Source organism: Cavia porcellus, unplaced genomic scaffold (assembly GCF_034190915.1).
Source record: "Cavia porcellus strain 051 isolate PalLab524CR breed Dunkin Hartley unplaced genomic scaffold, mCavPor4.1 scaffold_13, whole genome shotgun sequence".
Taxonomy (NCBI): domain Eukaryota; kingdom Metazoa; phylum Chordata; class Mammalia; order Rodentia; family Caviidae; genus Cavia; species Cavia porcellus.
This window is the reverse complement of record NW_026947496.1, coordinates 57,775,842-57,796,850: the sequence shown is the minus strand read 5'-3', so window position 1 is coordinate 57,796,850 and position 21,009 is coordinate 57,775,842. Positions and strand designations below refer to the sequence as shown.

The 21,009-nt window shown below is 33.8% G+C and overlaps 1 pseudogene; it reads left to right on the top strand.

Moving 5' to 3' along the window:
- Positions 1–5,959: 5,959 nt before the first annotated feature.
- LOC100731760 (TNF receptor-associated factor 4-like) overlaps positions 5,960–21,009 on the top strand; it is a 103,300-nt pseudogene continuing 88,250 nt past the window's right edge.

The window sequence follows — 21,009 nt, the reverse complement described above, 5'->3', positions numbered from 1 at the left end:
CCACCACACACAGACAACTCAAGCCATGTGTTATTAGACTCACATGCCATTATTTGGCATGCCCCTGGTCTAAAGTGCCCTGCATTCCATTTGTAGATAACATAGATGAAAGCTTGTAGACATTTGGAACAATGCCACAAGTACAGTGATAGTATTGTAGTGGGACGCAAGATGACGTACACAAGATCTATTTGAGCCCAGGCATATGTGAAGTAAAAAAATATAAGGAGAAGTAAATAAAATAATGCAATCAAAATCCTTAAAGACAAATAAACATTTGATCTCCTCAGGCACACATTGCTATAGTTTGAATTTGGAATGTCTCCCAAACACTAACCTGCTAACATCATGTTCCTAGCTCGGTGCTACTGGGAAGCAATGGAACCCTTAAGAGGAGGTGGATATTGGGAATATTTGGGTAACTGCATAGATGCCTCTAAAGTGGACTGTGGGAAGCCAGCCCCCTCCTCCTTTTCCATTTCATTCCTTGGCTATGAAGTGTGCAGTTTCTGTGTCCCACTGTGATGTGCTGCTACGTAATAGGCCCAAAGCTCCATATAATTAATCATGGACTGGGGCTTCAAAAACCAAGGGCCAAAATAAATGTTTTCTTTTTGTACGCTGCTTATATCTGCTATTTTGGTATAGTAATGGAATATGGATTTGCACACACTAACATTCTCATGTTTATATTTCAAATATTCAGCCTCTGCTAGGATGCAGTTTTCTCTTAGGATATAACCTTAAGGTTCACAACAAAGGCAGACTTAATCAACAACTTATTTTAGTGTCTGTGGTACAGTTCAGCTAAGGCTGATTGAGATATTTCTGGTTTTTTATTCAGCCAAAGGCAGCATACAATTCCTTAGGTATTTGCTCTGCTGGCCTAGGCATTAGGCCGATCTCTTCATATATGGGAAACCTCTCCCTTGCCCAGAAGCTTCTTCCAGGGGTAATTCCATCAGGTTTTACATGAGTGAAAGGTTCATTTCACTTTATTTATATTTTTTGCAAGGTACTTTCTTAAAATATATTTTATGTAGTATTTGCACTTTAAACCTCAGTGGGGCACATTTTGTATCCTTCAGAGAGAGAAAATTTAAGTACTCAGATGTACATGCAGTTTATTTTAAGAGAGGCAATATATCTACTGGTAGTTTACTGATGCTCTTTGTAGAAGATGTAGACTCACCAGGATTTCTTCAAAAATATCATGAAAGAAAATGGATATTTTTATAACTGAATAAAAATATATCACACAGTTACTTGAATTTAGAATTAATTATGTTATCAAGAGATTATGAATATCTACAAGTTGAGAAATCAAATTAAGTGTAGCTATTTTCAAGAATTTCTTAGAATTAATGTTTGAATTTTAAGAAATGAGATATTATACATCTCAAGTGAACTTACCTTGAATCCAGAATAAATAAGACTCTTTTCTGAGAGGTAAAAGTGACAAAATAATACAGAAGTATCAATTAGCAGTCAAAGAGCAATTCAATAACAGATTCGTACAACTAGTCTAAGGAAAGAAAAGTACAGAGCCTTGAGAATGGATTGCAAATTTAATTTTTTTTCCACAAGGGTATGGAAATAGACGTAGAAGTAGTAACTACTTTAACTGTAGTAACCTAAAAGAAACAGTGTTATTCAATATTTTACTGCAGAGAAAAAGGTTGCTATGTTGGTGTTCTAATCAGGAAGGGAATGTGTTAAATGATACTAGCTCACAAAACTAAAAGACGCATTCTTACAAGTCTAGAATGTATTAGAAAATATTTGAGTTACTTTAAGAAAGAATGGAGAGACATGCATAAAGGGCTTTAATGCTAATTTAATAAGAACTAATTTATTATGCAAAGAAAGCTTGTGAAGTATTTGATCCTAATGCTTTAAATGATGACAACAATGGAAGGGAAAAAACTTCTAAGGAAAGTTGTTTAAAAGGTTCCAATTCATAGTTAAATTATGGAAAATATTTTGCATAGATGTGCAAATTAATCAAAGATATTGTAAAGATTTTTGTAAGATTTTAAGGTAAAATTACAAATTATTTAAAGGCATTGATATAAAGTAGTTTTAAGGAGAAGTGTTAAAATAATCAGAAAAAACTCTATAAAACTTTGATACTAATGAAGCATTTTGATTCTTAATAAATTTAAAAGAAAATGTATTCAAATTATCATTAAACATCTTTATCACCAGGCAAGTAAATAACCGTGAGCAATAATGGTTGTAGAAAGAATGAACTATAAATCACAAGTGCTTTGAATTTGAATCGATCACTGCTTTCAAAACTTATCCAGGCAGCATTTTCATTACACTAAATGATCTGCAGAAAAATCATTTTAATTTGTGTTCAAAGGTCTTTATCATGTTCATGATGTTAAAGAATATAAATAGTATAAGATAAAATGTTAAATGAATGAGAAGTGTATCCTTTATTCATGGCCATATTTTCAATTGTGAAAATATGCATGTAACAAAACTATATTAAACCATTTGGGGGGTATGTTTGCAAATTATCATTGCTTCATTTGGAGACTTGGCACATGTATCTATTGTATATGGATCATTTTCAACCCCACCTCACTCCACATTCTTTCTCCTTTCTCCCCCTGATTTTCCCTGTATCCAATAACTCTGCCTGCCTGTTCTCTACATTTCTCCTTCACTTTTCTCTAGTTTACTTATATTTCAGGATTCTTATATAAGAGAAACTATGGGATATTTAACTTTCTCATTTATTGCACTGGGCATTATGATCTCAAGAACCACCCTTTCCTACAAATGACGCACATTCATCTTTCTTCATAGCTGATTAGTACTCTTTTGGACATTTTATTTTACCCATTAGTTTGTTAGTAAACATCTAGGCTGTTTCCATGTTTTAAGTACTGTGCATCATGCTGCGATAAACATGGCTATGTATGTACCACTATAGTGTGATATCTTTAACACTTTTTAGGAAAATATATATGAGAGGCCCAGCTAGATCAAATAGAACTTCTATATTTAGTTTTCTGAGGAATCAATGAACCAGTTTCCATAGTGGTTGTACTGGTTTGCATCCTCCCCAACACTGTAAACTATGTTTAAAATACTTTCATTCACAATGTGAGCTATCTCTGAAAACAAATATTAATCATCTGATTAATATATTTCCTCTTCAGTGATTTTCACATCCAGTTTCTCTTCCCAGTACCACTTCTGTGCATATACCACATCCTCTGCTATCTACTCTGGAAAAATAAAATTTATTTTCCAAATAAAAAAATTTCATGTGAAAATTAAAATTCATCCAAACAACAGGAACTTGTAAGTAATCGTTGTTTCCTAAAATCACTCTTATCTTGCGTTAGCGAGCCCTGGAAATGTTCACAAATGATTTGGCAAATTTATGTCTCCTTTAATCCATTATAGCAACTGGGTTGTTCTCAGTATTTTACTTCTAAATGGCCACAAATTATTATTAACTTTATTAGATGAGATATGACATTGTAGGGGTACTTTGATATTTTAGTTTTATAAGAAAGCTTCCACACATTTCAGAGAAGAATTGTTTATTAGGATACCATTGAGAAGTGGGTTTGTGCATTCAGTTACAGGAAATTCTAACACTGGTTAAAAGACTAATCTCATAGTTCAGCTAATGAGATGTATATTTGAAACCTACTTCAGGGCAAAATTTCAACAAATTCCTATCCTCGAGGTAAATATCTGTAACTTGCTATCTCATGTTAGCATCAAGATCCAGACAGATCTTAGTAGTATAATAAGTGCAATAAATCAGAAAGTACAGTTATGTTTTTTTTAAATGTTAATTAATTTGTATTAGTTGTACATATTTGTGGAGTTCAGTGTGGTGTTTGCACATGCATATGGCAAGTCTTTATCAAATCCCATCTCCCCTTTCCACCCTTCTCTCCCAACACTCCTCAATTTCTAGTAATCAGTAGCCCACTTCCAAATTGATGTTTTCAGCTTCATATATGAGACAGAACTTGTCTTTCTATGCCTGGCTTATCATGTAACAAAATATCTTCCAATTTTTTTCCATTTTGGTGAAAATGGTGGAATGTCATTCTTCTGTGGCCATTACCCACCATGTATGTCTATTAAACTTGATGAGTGCCTAGGCTGATTCATATCTTCGTTGATCTTTTTGTTTGATAATCTGTCTATTGGTGAAAGTGGAGTACTGAAATCATTCACTCTCTTTGGATCTAAAACTGTTTCATAAAACTGGGTATTCTGACTTTATGTAATATAGATTTATAGTCACTATCTCTTCTTTTAAAATGATTCCTTGATCATTATATCGTGGTTTTCTTTGTCTATTTATAGTTTTTTTTTTTTTTTTTCTTTTAATGTCTGTTTTGTCAGATCTAAGCATCACTACTCCTGCTTGTTTTATATTTGCATTTGCCTGGAAAATTATTTTTCATTCTTTCATTTTTGGTCTGTATTTTTACTGGTCAGGTGAATTTATTGTAGATATACTACTGTTGTTTGGATTCATTCACTCAGTTTGGAACTTTTAACTGGAGAATTAGGCCGTTTACATTCTAGATTATTATTGATAACTTTAGACTTAACTGCTGTAATTTTGTTCAGTCTCTTACGGTCATTCTGAATATTTGTTTCTTTATCATTTGTTCATCTTTGAAGTTTGATTGTTTGCTACATTGATAATACTTCACTGTTTCTTAATTTTCTTTTCTGCATCTACGCCAGAAGTTAAATTTATGCTTTCACACGTTCTCATGATGGCAGTTTGTCTTTAACTCACTTCTGGACGTGGGAACCCCTCGGCGTCAAGGCCGGCCTGTGTGCTCAGGGCTTCTTTCAGTTTCTCTTTTCCTTGGAACATACTTATTTCTGCTTCATTTCTGAAACAAACATGGTATCCTCCTTGGTATGGTATTTCTGCTTGGCAGTTAATTCATTTCAGGACTGGGAACTCATTACTGAATTCTTTCTTAGCCTAGATTGTGTCAAGAAATCTTTCATTAGTCTAAAAGTGACCTCCTTAAGCATGATTTGGTACTTTTCAGATTTTGTCATGCACGTTTGACAGTTTACCAATAAACTGTCAAACATCTTCTGGCCACGTCTACTTGTAGTTCAATAAACCTCCTTTACATACGTATCTATATCTTTTGCAAGACTGTGTAAAGTTTCTACTACTATTTCACGGAATATCCTTATCTTCATTTCCTCACCATTTTTTCTTTAGTTTTCTTTTTTTTTTCTTTTTCTGATTGAGACATTTCAAATTACTTCATGATATAATTTTTTCTACTTTATCTAGTCATTTAGATCTTTCAGCTATTTTTATTTGACTTATTGAGCTCTTCATTTGCTAGATTTCTGTTTTATTTCTTTTGAAAAGTCTCAGGTTCTTTTCTGAATTTATCTTTCATGTCTTGTATTGTCTTCCTAATTTAACTTAGCTATTTCTCCATGTTCTCTTGAAATTCTTTAAGCTTTTTAATAATCACTCTTTATTTGGCACTTTATACTAATTTCCTTAAAATTTATTGCTATTGCTTCTTTGGTTGTGATTGATTAGTAAAAGGAAAATGCATACTCTAGCAGAGTTTTTGACATCCACCATTTCAATAAATCACATACGAGTTTAGAAACTCCAAGCAATTCAAGTAAGCATGGTACAGACTGCAGTGTGTGTGTGTGAGGAGCTCACTGTGTGACTATTCATACAATGAGTATAGTGGCTTCTTACGGTCAATAGTGTGTTTTTCAGACACTGTTTATACCAGTTCTGCTACTAGTGGTGGCCTCTGGCACTGGTCAGCCCAAAAGTCGTGAGAGGACTGAAGCATGTATCCCCTTCGCAGTCAGGGTATAGGCGCTGATGCTGTATGAGAAGTCATGGTAGGTTGTGAAATGCCCTGACAGGAGTACCCATTCACCCACAGAGGTGGGCGGAACCATGCAAACGGGGTGGCAGCAGGAGTCTGGAGTTCTTCACTGCACCTGGCAGTGCATCGCCAGGAGCAGGACTGTGTCTGGCACTGGTCCGAGTCCCTCGCAGCTCTTTTCAGTAACGCACACAAGGAGAAGAGCCTGGTTCAGAGGCTCCTCCAAAAATCTTAGACCTGCAGCACATGACCTGAGAGGCAAGGAAATAATCGGACGCCATGGAGTTGTTCAAGGTCCTCTCACCATGCCTTTGTGGATTGACAGCATTAGGAACTTAGGTTTGCTCTCCTCACACGGCCATTTACAGCCACCTACGGAAGTCACAAGGGAGACTTCGTTCTTCACTATGCCAGGGAAATTAGTAAGTTCTGGGTATCCATTTCAAAATCTTGGATTCCTATTTTAATCATTTCTGTAAAACATCTTTTTTCTTTGTTGGAAGGGTGTAAGGATTAAACCTAAAGATATACTCACTCTTCTGAATCTTTATAATTTGAAAGAAGAGCTTGCTAAATTGCTAAGTTGCCCAGACTAGATTTGAATATATGATCCTTGTGCCTCATCTTCCTAGTGCTTGGATTACAGGCATGGACCATTATCCTAGTTCTGTCAAAGTATTGACATCCACAAAATATTTCAGAAATTATATTGGGGTTTATTAGAAGTTTGTTTGCTATGCAGATAAATTGAGAAAAAAATGATATGTCTACATTACCCAGTTTTACTAGCCTTGTACACAGTATGATTTAGTGTATTAGTGTTTAACATCTTTTAAAAAATTATCTCCTGAAAATTTCCCCATGACTTATTTTACTGCTAAGTATGTTACTTTGCTCTGTTGTTATTGCTATAAGTGGTAATAATTTAAACCTGCACTTTTTATTTGTATTACTGATATAAAATAATGCAATTAGCTTATATAATTAAACTTGTGCACACTAATGAGAAATTTGCTATTTTTTTCTAGTAGCAATTTATATGTAGATTCTTCTTGACTTCCTTATAGGTAATCCTACAATCTTCAAAATATTAGTAGTAGCTTGTTTTGGTCCTTCCTTTTCAAGCCTTGTCTTGTCTTTTCTTCTCCTCCTCCTCCTCCTCCTCCTCCTCCTCCTCCTCCTCCTTCTTCTTCTTCTTTTTGTTCACACTGAAAATTTATCTCAGGACTTTCTTCTTGCCAGGCAGGCCCTTCCGCACTGAGCCCAAATTCCTATATATTATATATACTTTATATTATATATTAGCTTTTCTTAACTGACTGTGATGACTAGAAGATCTATTTTGCAGTGAATATAAAACATTGGTAATTTGTATCTTCTACTCTATTTTGATTTTAGTGAGAATATCTTATGCCTCTTCTGACAATAATGCTTACAATGTTCATTTTCATAGATTTTTTCTTTTAACTGCATTTGTGATTTTAAAGATTTTCATCATAAGCAGTTGTTAAATTATGCCCAACTTTTTGAAAACCTCATTAATATTGTTATCTTATATTTTCTTCTTTATCATAGAAAGTGGAGAATTATATAATGTAGCATTAAGCTGTTCAAGACAGATGACTGCTGTGTATACTGGCAAATCCAGCTATTAGGGATTTTTGTATCTATGCTAAAGAATAAAATTCCTTATTTTTTTGGACAAAAATACTTTACTTTTATCATTTGTTTTAGTGTTCTTGTTTGTCAAATTTATATTAATTTAAATGCAGTCAAAATTTTGCTATATTTACTGCTCTCCAAATAGATATTTTAGTATTTAAATTATGTCTTCCCTAATATTTGGTAAGACCTTTCCTTAAAAATCTAAGTATGATGTTTATATTAGGATTAATCATTAATTCTATTTTATTCATATTTTTTATTCTTGAATGTGTTTTTGACTGTATATGGATAGCTTTTAGGAATGTCTTACTTTCATTAAGTTTGCAAAATTATTGGTAATACGTGAAGAACAGAAAGCGTTCTGAGAGTTTATCTAGCTTCCATCAGAAAATACTAGTGAGTAAAAGTTTCACTGCTGCCAACTGAATACAGGATATCTGAGTCCCAGAAACAGTACAAAATTTCAGACTATCATCATTTCTGTGCTTCTTCCAAAATTCTAGTTTCCAGAGAGCAAAGATAAGAGGACCAGGTGATATCTAAACAAGAAGTATGTTACATTATGAGACATCAAACTGAATTTAATAGCTCAGGTCTTGTATGATATCTAACCTTTGTTTCAGAAAGACATTTATCTCTATCTTCCAAAACTGTAAGAAAAATACCTTTTGCTCTGGAGAAGAAAACTATGTCTATCATTTCACTTGTTTCCCATGAATTTCCCTGGAAAGAATGTCGACAACTCTACTTTTAGCCTTAACATGTAAGGTTAGTAAACTCTCAGAGCACTTTCTGTTCTTCACATATTACCAATAAATTTGAAAACTTCTTTCAAGCCCAAAACAGATGGACTAGGAAGTTCCAGTACCCTGTATCTTCCCTGTTTTATTTTAAAAAGGAAAAAAAAAGATAAAGGAAGTTTGAAGGTTAAAGTCCAGGTGCAAAACCCCACTATAAAAAGAGAAAAAGAAGAAAGACAGACCAATTTTCTTATGAAATTACAAAAAGCCACCCTTGTAATGTATTTTAGCTCCACATGAACAGAGAATTGGTATCAAACCAGTAGAAAGACAATGAAAGAACTGAAGGGAAGGGTTTTTAATTAGGAAAATGTTTTCAGAGAAACCTCAAGACAAGAGATGTAAAATACATAGAAACTGAAGCCTCTGGCAGACCCTAGCCAGATAACACAAAACCTCACTCTGAATACTGAATCACCTCAGTTCCTATTACCTATCACACTTCGTTAATACAAAATTTAATGGCATGAAAAAAGGGAGGAAAATTACAGTCTGAAAAGAAAAAGGAAACACATCAATGGCAGACTAAGATAATACAGATTTTGGAATTATCAGGTAGAAAAGTCAAAGTAACCATGAATTATATGGTAAGGGCTTTAATGAAAGAAGACATGCAGAAACACACAGGTAATGGAAGAAGAGAGATGCATCTTTTACAGCAAAATTGAAAGCAACTACCAGAAAGTAAGAATACTGTAACAAAAAAATTATGAATGTTTTATGTGATTATCAGTACATTAAGCGTAACTGAGACCAAAAACAAATAAACTGAAAACATGTTCACTCTGTGCAGGAGCTCGTAGTCTCACAACATCAAGGAATGAAGCTGCAAACCAAAGAAGGTTAGGAGAGTTTTTATTGGCAATAAGAACAGCTCTTGTATTTCCAGATTCTCCATGGATTGGCAAATGGGTCTTAATCCAGAGCTAAGTATAGATTTGCAGAGCACAGAACTTGATCATTTGTTTAGTTGCCATCTGGCATAGATTGCTCTGTGTATTTAGAGTGACTAATCAGATCTTCGGCTCTCTAACCCAGTTCCTTAGCATGCAAGGTTTAAAGGATATGGGAAGTTTAGAGAAAAACTAGTCATTTTCCATTTTAAATTACTTAGAACGCAGAAATTTGGTAGGAAGTGAATGCACTTCTCTTGAGTAAGGAGTATTCCATGCTGCCTTAGGAATTTGATGGCCCAAAGTCCTACTTCACTGTTTATTCTTAGTTCAGTTTCCATGAATATGGTTGACTGATCAACCCTATCTCAGGCCCTTTCTTTAGCTTACCTCACTCTATAAACTCACTAATAAACTATTCTTTATTATCAGAAACAATGCAAGCAAAAAGAGAATGAAGTGAAAGTTTTAAAGAGGTAAAAGAAAAAATTCATTAGTTTAGAAGTTTTTTATCCAGCAAAATTATCTTCGAATGGAGGCGAAGTAAGATTTGTATAAAAAAACTGAAGGTTAAGGAAATTTGTCATCAGATCTTCCTTGCAAGAAATGCTAAAGTAACTCAGAGAGAGGGAAATGGTGTAGCTCACAAACTCAGATCTACATTTTAAAAAGAGCAGACGTGAAAGCAGTGCACATAGATGCTGGCGGCTGAGGAAAGCCCTGTCCTCCACGCTGGGAGGATTCTGTATGACCCTAGACAGAAGCCAGTGAGTGCGATCCATTTTCTCTCATTCTCCCCTTTTTTGTCTCTTGCTCTTGACAACCTGAAAGCTTCATTTGCCTGCATGATGTGCAGTGTGCCTTTTCTGTTCTCTCAGACCCATTTCTCTGTTCATGACCTTCAATAAATATACCTGCTTCTCTTTTACCAATGGGTATATGCTTTGCCATTCTTTTTTGTCTGTCTTACGTAATAGCCTGGAATCTATCTGTTGAATCTATTGTGCAATAATAGAAAGAAAAATGAATGTTGAATAGTCTATTTTTCTTATTCTTAATTTATCTGATAACTTTTTGTAAAGTAATAAGAGGGAAGCAATCATAGTGTATGTAAAAGTGACATAATTGACTAAAATGATATAAAAATGAGAGAAGGAACCAAGGTGATGGCACACACCTGTAATTTTCAGAAGAGTGAGGATCCCAGGGAACTCACGGCCAGCCTGAACCATATGATGAGTTCAAGGGAGGAATTATGGGTATACTTTTATAAGATATCTGGATTACCTATGTGAGACATAATTTCAGAATAGAATTAGATTAGTTGTAAATGTGTATTGCAACCAATCTAGTAAACCATCAACAATTTTCAAGGCAAAGTATTGTTGATTTCCTGCTTTGGATGTAGCTCAGTGGCACAGTGCCTACCTGAAAAGCATGAAGTCAAGAGTTTGATTCCTGATACATCCAAAAGCAAATAAAATAAAATAAAGATGTATTGACTTCATGAGAAGAAATATAATTGTAAAAATTATTCCTTAAATCATGCAAGATACATAAAGAGGGAAATTCATTTAAAGAAATAAAGCATAAATGTGGTATTACAGAATATAGTTCCAAACTTTAGAAATATTAATCCAACTGTATTAATATCCATTTTAAATACAAATGATGTAAATGATCCAATTAAAGATGCAAATTATCAAAAGAAGAAACAATGGTGCACTCTATGTTGTTTACAAGAAATTCATTTTACTAAAAAGACAGAGTAAAGATATACTATGTTAACACTAACCCAAAAATAGCTTAGAATAATTACACTAATTTCAGAAAAACTAGCCTTCAGAGAAATAAAAATCCTCACAAATAAAAAGAAGCAAATTGGTCACTGGCACAGGACAGAAGCAGAGAAGTACCTCCACACAGTGATATTCGTGGATGAAGAAAGAATGACAATTAAATAAAAGATAGGTTTTTTTTTTAAACAGCTGATGCTGTCAAAACTAGAAATCTATGGGCAGAAAACAAGCAAACAAACAAATAAAAAAACACAAAACAAAACAGTCCTAGGCATAGATCATCCAACTTTGACAAAACTTAACTCAAGATGAGTCACTGACCTAAATTTAAAATACAAATTATAAATCTTATGCAAGATAGCATAGTAAAAGGTCATATTTGACATAAAGCTAATATCTGCAATATGTAAAGTCTCAAAACTCAGTAATAAAATTTTAATAATCCTGGAATATAATTGTAATTCAAAAGAGGCTGAGGCAAGAGAATCACAAGTTCAAGGTCAGCCTTGTTAACATGGTGAGATCCTGTCTAATATTTAAAAAATAAAAAAAAAAGGACTAGGGAAAGAGATCAGTATTCCCTGTGTTTAACCACTAGTTCTGCCAAAACAAAAAATCCAATTAAACAGTGAACAAGAGATATGAACATGTATTTCACTGAAGGGAATATACAGATGGTATATTAGCACTTAAACATGTTCAACATCTTTTGTCATTAAGGAAGTGCAAATCAAAACTCCAATGAGATTATCACTGCATATTTATAATAATGGCTAAAATAACAAACAATTTTAATCAAAATACTGGCAAGGATGAAGCAACCAGAATTTTTATTCATTACTGATGAGAATACAAAAGGGTACGGTTACTTTTCCAATTTCTTATGAAGCCAAATATATTCTTACCCATATGGTTCAACAATTGCACTTCTACATATTTATCAAATTTGTTGGAAAACCTATGTTTATGTAAAATCCCCCAAATGAATCTTTATGGTTTTATTTGTAATTCACCTACCCTGGGAGCAACCAAATGCGCTTCAACAGGTGAATGAATAATAATGCTTTAGTACATCTTGAAAATGGAATATTATTCAACTCTCAAACAAAATGAGTGGTAAAACCAGAAAGAATCTAAGGAAACTTAAATAAATACACCGCTAAGTGAAAAAAGCTGATTTGTATGATTCCAACTATGACACTATGGAAAAGATAAAACTATAGAAATATTAGGACCAGTGGTTCTCAGGGATTTCAGAGAAGATGAACCAATGAAGCATAGAAAAATAGGCCATGAAATTATCATATATGCTACATGATATTTTACAATTTTAAACACCTTAGAACAATATATCTCAAAAAAAGTGAAATTCAGTGTAAATTGTAGATTTCAGCTTGTAATAAAATTGATACTAGTTTAATTCATTGTAAAATATGTACTTCTCAACAATAGGTTAATAAAAGGGACAATTATATGATTTGGAGGAGAAGATGAGTATAGCCTCTACTGTATGTTTAATGTTTCTATACATCAAAAGTGTTCTAAAAATTAAAGATAGTACAACCACAAAACTGTCTATTACTCATTTGCAAGTTGTATAGAAATGTGACGATATCATTAACCATTGTCTTTCAACATCATAATTTCATAATAACTTCTTCTGTTTCATAATATGAACTATGTGTTTACCTATACATATGTTGGCCTACTCAGGAAGCCCTGGGAGGATTTCCTGGGTGAGGTCCCAGGGTTAAAGAACATACATCTGTAAGACATCAGCAGAGCAGCAGGCAGCATGGGCCTGGGCTCTACTTTGTAGGTAAGGACTTAATTACATTTTCAATTTCATTAATACAAATGTGGTTATTCAGCAGATTTACATCTTCTTGACCCAGGTTTGGTACTTCATATGTTTCTAGGGATCTGTCCATTTCTTCTGTGTTAGCAAGTAGAGGTTGAGAGTAGAGGTTTTTGAAATACGTGTTGATGATCTTCTGTATTTCTATAGAGTCTGTAGTGATTTCACCTTTTTCATTTCTTATTGCATGAATTTGAGCTTTTTCTTCCCTTTTTTTAAATAAGGTTTGCTAGGGGCTTATCAATTTTAATTATTCTTTCAAAGAACCAATTCTTTGATTCATTGATTCTTTGCATTGTTTTCTTAGTGTGTATTGCATTAATTTCTGCCCTGATTTTTATAATATCCTCCCTTCTTTTGGCTTTGGGCTTAACTTGCCCTTCTTTTTCTAGATGTTTAAGGTGTAGCATCAGGTTGTTTATTTGTGTTCCTTTGTTTTCCTGATGTGGGAACTTAGCGCAAATTTTCCTCTGAGGACCACTTTCATTGCATCCCATAGATTCTGTTTAAGTTGTATTTGTATTTTCATTCGCTTGTAGGTAGTGTTTAATTTCTTCTTGAATTTTGTCTGTGACCCACTGATTGCTCAAGATTGTATTATTCAATTTATATGTGATTTTGGGGTTTTTGAAGTTTCTTTTATCATTAATTTCTAGTTTCATGGAGCTATGATCTGATAACATGCATGAGACAATTTCAATTCTTTTGCATTTACTTAAATATGTTCTGTGGGCTAGTGTGTGGTCTATATCAGAGAATGTCACATGTATGGCTGAGAAGAATGTATATTCTGATGTTGCTGGATGGAACACTCTGTATACGTCTATCAAGTCCATTTGCTCATTGGTGTGATTCAGTTCTGTTATTTCTTTACTGATTTTCTGTCTGGGTGATCTGTTCCTTTGTGGCAGTGGTGTGTTAAGGTCTCCTGCTATATTTGTGTTATTGCTTATATGATTTTTCATTTCTGTTAATACTTGCTTTGTATAACTGGATACTCTGGAATTTGGTGCATATACATATTTAAGATTGTTATCTTTTCCTTTTGAAGTTTTCCCCTAACGAGTATGTAGTGACCTTCTTTATCACTTCAGGTCATTCTTGGTTTGAAGCTCACATTGTCTGAAAACAGAATATCCACCCCCACTTTTGGAAGGGTTCCTGTTGCGTGAAGTATTGTTTTACCTCCTTTGACTTTCAGTATATGAGTTTCCGTTTGGGTTAGATGGGTCTCTTGTAGACAGCATACAGTTGGATGTTGTTTCTTGATCCATTCTGCCAGTCTTTTTCATTTAATTGGTGAATTGAGACCATTTACATTAATAGTTATGCCTGTTATATATTAGTTTATTGTTGACATGTTATCTTTCTGCTGTTGTATCTTTACTGTTCCATTCTGTTTGTCTGCCTTGCTTAGTGGTTTTTTCCTATGTGCATCTAGACTGTCTTTCAGTATTCTTTGCAGGGTTGGTTGGGTGATTATGAAGTTCTTCAGCTGTTCTTTGTTAAGGAAGTATCTTATTTCTCCATCCATTTTGAAGGACAGTTTGCAGGGTTCATCAGTCTAGGTTGGAAGTTGTTTTCCTTTAGCATCTGAAATACTTTGCTCTAAGCTTTTCTTTGACTTCATTGTTTGTGAAAGAAATCTGCTGTGATTCTGATAGGTTTTCCTTTATAGGTGATCTGTCTTTTCTCTCTAACAGTTTTTAATATTCCATTCTTATGGATTTCTCAGATGGTGATTATTATATGTCTAGGTGTAGTCTTATTTTGGTTATGGCTATTTGGAGTTCTATATGCTTCACTAACCCATATGTCAGTTTTCATTCTCATGTTTGGGAAATTTTCAGCTATTACTTCTGTAAATAGCCTCTTGATATCATTTGTGTTGTCCCCTTCTTTTTCATTTATCCCTATCAATCTTATGTTGTTTTTCTTTGCATCATCTTGAAGCTGTTGAATTGCTATTCCTGGCTTCTTGTTATTTTTAAAAGATCTTTCCTTTCCTATTTACTAACTGCAATCTTGTCTTTGAGTTCTGAAATTCTATCCTCACTTTCACTGAGGTGATTTTAACAACTTTCAATGGAATTTTTGATTTCCTGTATATCTCTTTGAATCTGCTTCATGTATTTTCTTTGTTTCTTACATTGTTCATCCAGGGATTCTACCATTTTTTATTATATCTCTATTTTTTAAACTATGTTTTCTTTAGATGTGTTCAGCATTTCTTTCATTAATTTTACCATTTCTTCTTTTATTTGGGAGATTATTTCTAATTTGAATTTCTTTAAAGCTTCCTGGAGTTGCTTCATTTTATTGCTGTTATTTCAGGTATTTCAGGTGTATGGCTTATGTTTTCTTCTATGTATATGGCTCCTAGGCTTTCTAGCGATGGGCTGGAGGTTTGAGATTGCATTTGAGTCTTTCAACTTGTCATTTTCCTACATTTCTGTGTTTCAAGTGATGCTCTAAGTCTTCCCCTGGGTGTGTTGGAAATTGCCTCGTACACCTTTGGCTCCTGGGACTGAATGGAAGTTGCTGAGCATGGTCAAGTCAGGCCCACAAAACCTGCAGAGCCTAGTCTGGTGTGGCTGGAAGCAGGGCAGGCACTTAACACTTGGGATCAATGATCTTAAACTCTCCCTGGGCCTGCATTGGAGTACTGGCACTCACCTTATGTGCTCTCAGCTCCCCTGATTGAATGAAGGTCACTGGGCATAGCCCAGTCAGGCTCAAGAAACCTGCCTGGTCTATCTAGCATGGCTGGAAGATGGGTGAGCACTTACCCACTGAGAGCAATGATCTTAAATTCTCCCCAGGCCCACACAGATGTGCTGGAACTCACCTTCCCACACATTCTTATCACTTCTAAGCTCTTTATTTTTTATTTTTATTTTTCTATTGCTCAATTTTCCTTTTACTTTTACTTATGTTCTGTTAACTTTTAATTTTGTTTCTAATTGGACTCTTGCTTTTCATGTTCTTTTTATCAAATTATACTTCTTTAATTTTTATCTTACTCTACTCTGTTTTATCATAATTACTATTAAGCTATTTTTTGTATTTAGTAAACTTTATTTTATTATTGCTAAATTCTTTTGTGTTGTAAATGGTGGTCAAATTACTGAATTTGGTAGATATTTATTATATGTCAATATTTGGTTTGCCTTTGTGTCTGTATTTTTATTAATTTCTTTTTTACTGGTAAAAGTATTATAGTTATAGCTTTTATGAGCTCTTGTGGGACTTCACTATCAAGTTTCTTTGACCATTATTATGATGGTTTCTTTGCTGTATCCACTAGTAATATAGTTGTTGCTTTTAACTAGTTTTTACTATATGACAATAACGGATTTGTTTTTGTGTCAACAACACTATTGAAATTTGTTTTCCTATCTCTTTGTGCTGCTGGAGTGAATCCTCCAGAAGATTTCAAACTAGGAAAACTCTCAAATATGACACCAAACAGACTGAATTGTGATATAGACACCAAACAAAAGAACACATCACAGGGAGCAAGATTCCAACTAAAGACATCTCCACAGTGGTGACTGAGCTTTTTTGCCCTAATTGATTTTCCATCTATAGCATAAAAACAATAGAAACATATGAAATCAAGGCAAGTAGTTGACTACCAAACATTTAACTTCTCAAAAACTGTTCTCATGAGAATACGGGCAAAGTCAGACATCAAGTGACTAAACTGTTAGAACAGACCAAAGAAAAAGACCCATAAGAAAATTCATAAGATGTTTAGCAACTTAAAGACAATTTTATTAAACAGATAAAGGATCTTACTAATACAATATTCCATGTGATTAAAGGAGAAGTAATTAACTAATTGCTTTAAATAGGATAATATAATATGAATAATCAGTTTGGCAAGGAATTACAAATCATGAAAAGATACCAAGAAGAAACACATGATATATAAAATGCAATAGATAGCATCAATAGTAGACTTGATCCCCATAACATCAGATACTTAAAACATGCTGGGTGCCAGGGCACATGGCTGTATTTCCAGCGCTCTAGAACCTGAAACAAGAGGATCGTGATGAGTTCAAAGCCAACCTAGAATACATAAAAATACAAAAGGCAGCCTCAGATATGTAGAAATACCCTGATTTAAACAAAACAAAATAAAGAAAAACAAATTGAATACAAAGTAGATGTGGTAGATCATAAACTCAATAATACCCTCAAAAAAAAAAAACATGAAAGCAGGTTTTAACAGTTTCTAAGTATATTCAAAATAGAGGAATAAAATATTAGAGAATAACTCAAAGGAAAAAGGAAAAAAAAACTCCCAAAAATCATAGTAGAAAGCATTGAAAATCTAGGGAAAAAATTCAATATTCAAAGACAAGAGGCATATAGAATGCCAAATAGCTATGGCCAACATATATTTTCCCATAAAACATCATAATCAAATTCCAGAAATTCAGGAAAAAGAGTGTAGTGAATTGGTAACTGAGGGGCAACTTAAATACTAGCTGAATTGAATCAGTGTGGTGCTGAGCATTGGATGGCCCACCTTACTGTTGCCAGCCTAAAAAGGAGACTGCATTGGAAAAGTACCATTGTGGCTTTTCTTAAGTGTTGTTTGGAGTCATTGGTTCTCCCGACTTGTCTGATATAAACTCGGCTGTTGTCATCACAGCAACTCAGAGCATTGTTGTTGACAATGGCTGAAGTTCACTTTGTGTTAGCGTTGATCCTTACTTTGAGCATTGCTTTCTGGCTCTAGAGGGGAAGTTGTATGCTGTTTAATCTCCAGGAGAAGCTTTTTATCCTGGCTTCCTGATGTACTTGACTGATCGTAGGAAGGACTCAGAACCTCATTGTTGCTGAGAATGGCTGTAGTACTTTTCAGGGGAGCCCTAGTCCTTATTTTGAGCATCACTTCTTGGCTCTACTGCAGAACCTTCAAGTTAGTGGCACAGAGCCTCACCCGGCTGCCATAGGCTTTCCATCTTCTACTGCTGATCTTTGGACACTCCAAATGCAGATCCATTAAATAGCCTTGCATGAGTCGTTGTGGGGTCTTGGTTTTCAGCTGAACGCATGCAGGTTATTACCAAGGTATCCAGGCCCTTGGCTAGATTTTCTAGGTATTTAGTGCCGTGGACAGATTTTCTGCACTGTTTTTATATTTGACTCTTTGGGTAACCATTATAAATAATCCTATAAATTATGTTACCTGTATGTAATTGTTCTCCTTGCAACCCTAGACTCCAAAAAAGAGAATACAAAAAAAAAAAAAAAAAAAAAAAAAAAAAAACTGTGAAGTGAAAAACTGCACAAAGACAAGCATCAGAATTACAGTAGATTGTTCAATACAAATTTTAAAGGTCAGAGAGCTCAAAGTGAAGTTTTTCATCTCTTAAAACAAAAAAAAATCATTAAACTTTATATTCTGAGAAAATAGCCTTCAAAATTAATGGGGGAAAAAGAAATACAACAGAAAAATCCGAGGAAATACATGATCATTAAACAAGCATTACAGAAAATATCCAGAGGAAACCAGAAAACAGATAAGAAGATCACCAGGACAAAGAGCCCAAAATAAAGTGTACATCTAACTGGAAGGGTAGGTAACAAAAGGAACAACAAAAGCAAAGGAATCAGTAAAAATAATACAATGACAGGACCCACCAAACATCTTGAAATAATAATTTAAAATTCTCAATGTCAATTGCCTGAACTCCTTAATCAAAAGAAAGAGACTGTCATAATGGAGCAAGACAAAATACAACTGTATATTGCATGCAGAGGACAAACTTCATTCAAAAGGCAGCTCATGTTCTAAAGTTCAGAAGTTAGAAAAGATATTTCATGCAACTGAATCCCCAAGCAAGCAGGAACAGCTGTCTTATTTTCAAAAAAAACAAACTTAAAGCCCAATCTGATCATAGTTATTGCAAACTGGAAATGGGAACAATTAAACAGGCAAAAATAACAATTGTTAACACATGTGTATTAAATATTGCTATATCAAATTCCATAAAATAATAGCTACTGGACATAAAAGAAGAGATAGACATCAATACAGTCAAAGTGGGGCATAGCAATATCTCACTTTCATAATTAGGTAGGTCAACCAGACAAAACATTAACAAAGAAAAAACAAAATTTAACCAGACCATTATCCAAATGGAGTTGAGAGACATGTATACATGCCCCCCAACAGTGGAGAAGGGTTTTCTTTTCCCCACCAGCATCTATTATTGGTTGAATTCTTGATGATAGCCATTTTTTCTTGAGTTTGATCTCAGTGTTGTTTTAATATGAATTTCAGAATTACCAGAGTTATTGAACATTTTTCATATTTTTATTTGCAATTTGTATTACTTTATCTGAGAAGTATTCTTGTCAGACAACAACTTTTGAACTGGATCTTTGAGTTTGGGGGGACAGATGATTTTTTTCAAATCTTTATGTGCTCTAGATAGAAATCCTTTGTTTCAGGAACCACTGGCTAACATTTTTTTTTCCCATTCTGTGTGTTGTTTTTTCACTCTGCTGGTGTTTGCTTTTGATGTGAAAAAACTTTTTAATAAAATGAGATCCCAGTTGTTGATTCTTTGAAGTACTTCCAATGTGGTTTCTTTTTTGCTCATAAACTCTCTACCTACCCCTATGTTTTCATGATTTCTACCTACTTTGTCTTCCAGTAGATTTAGATCTATTTTAATATTTAGATCTTTGATCCATTTTGATTTTAGTTTAGAGCATGGTGATAGACATGGGTCTAATTTCAGTCTTCATCATGTAGAAAGTCAATTATTTCCAGTACCATTTACTAAAGTGACTTTCATTCAGTGAACATGTTTGACCCCTCTGGAAGGATAAAGTGGTTGAGTTTCTTTGTAGTTGATCTGCATCTTGCAATTTTTTCCACTGATCCTCAGGCCTCATTTTTTTTTTTTTTTGCCAGTACCATATCATAGTAGCTTTGTAGTTTTATCATAGTAGCTTTGTAGTATAATTTCAATTCAAAGACGGTGATACCTCCTGCCTTTCCTTTCCTTTGTTGCCTAGAACGACCTTAGCTATTTTAGGTATCTTCTGTCCACAAATGAATTTTAGGAATGTTTCTCTGGAACTATGAGGTATGCTAGTGGTATTTTGATTGAGATTGAATTAAATCTCTATAATATTGCCTTTTTTAAAATGTTGGTTTTTCTTATCCATGAACATCTCATGATCTGAGCAACTAGTCTGAAGATAACAATATGCAACATATAAACCATTGTTAATCTCCTATTATTTTGTTTAGAAATTTTGTATTATCATTTTTACTCTTTTTAAAAAAGAAAGAAACATAAAAAGAGCAATGTATATATCCAAAATAGCAAAAGCAATTCTAGAGAACAAGGGCAAAGCAGGAGACACTACAATCTTGGATTCAAGTCATTTTATAAAAGCACAGTGATAAGAACAGTACAGAATCTGTTATAAAAACTGACATCTGGATCAATGGAATACAATAGAGGGTATAGAAACAACCTTGGGGACATCAGCTATCTGATCTTTGACAATGGAGCAAAACCCATAAGATGGAGAAAAAATAATTCTTTTACAAATGCTGCTTGAAAAACTGGTTATGCATGCAGAAAAATTAATCTAGGCATATATTTCTCATACTGGAATAAAATCTAGTGGATCACAAATATAGATATTAAAACATAAACCCTTAATCTTTTGGAAAATAAAATAGATAATACTGTTAAAGACATAAGTATAGGCAAGGGCTTCCTGAACAGAAACCCAATTGTGCAACGAGTAATATGTGGAATCAGCAAATTAAATTTTATATAAAATTAAAAAGCTTATGATCAGCAAAGCTAACAATGAACAGAATGAAGAGACAGCCTACAGAAAATGTTTTCAATTAGTTTTCAAGTAGAAAACTAATATCTAGATCACATAAAGAGCTAAAAAAAAAATTCCAGATCTTTCAAAATGAAAGATGTAATCAAAGAATGAGCACTTATCTAAAGAAGAAATAGAAATGGCCAATAAATACATGTAAAAATGTTCAGCATCTTTTGTCACTAAAGAAATGAAAATCAAGATGACACTAAGATTCCAACTTCC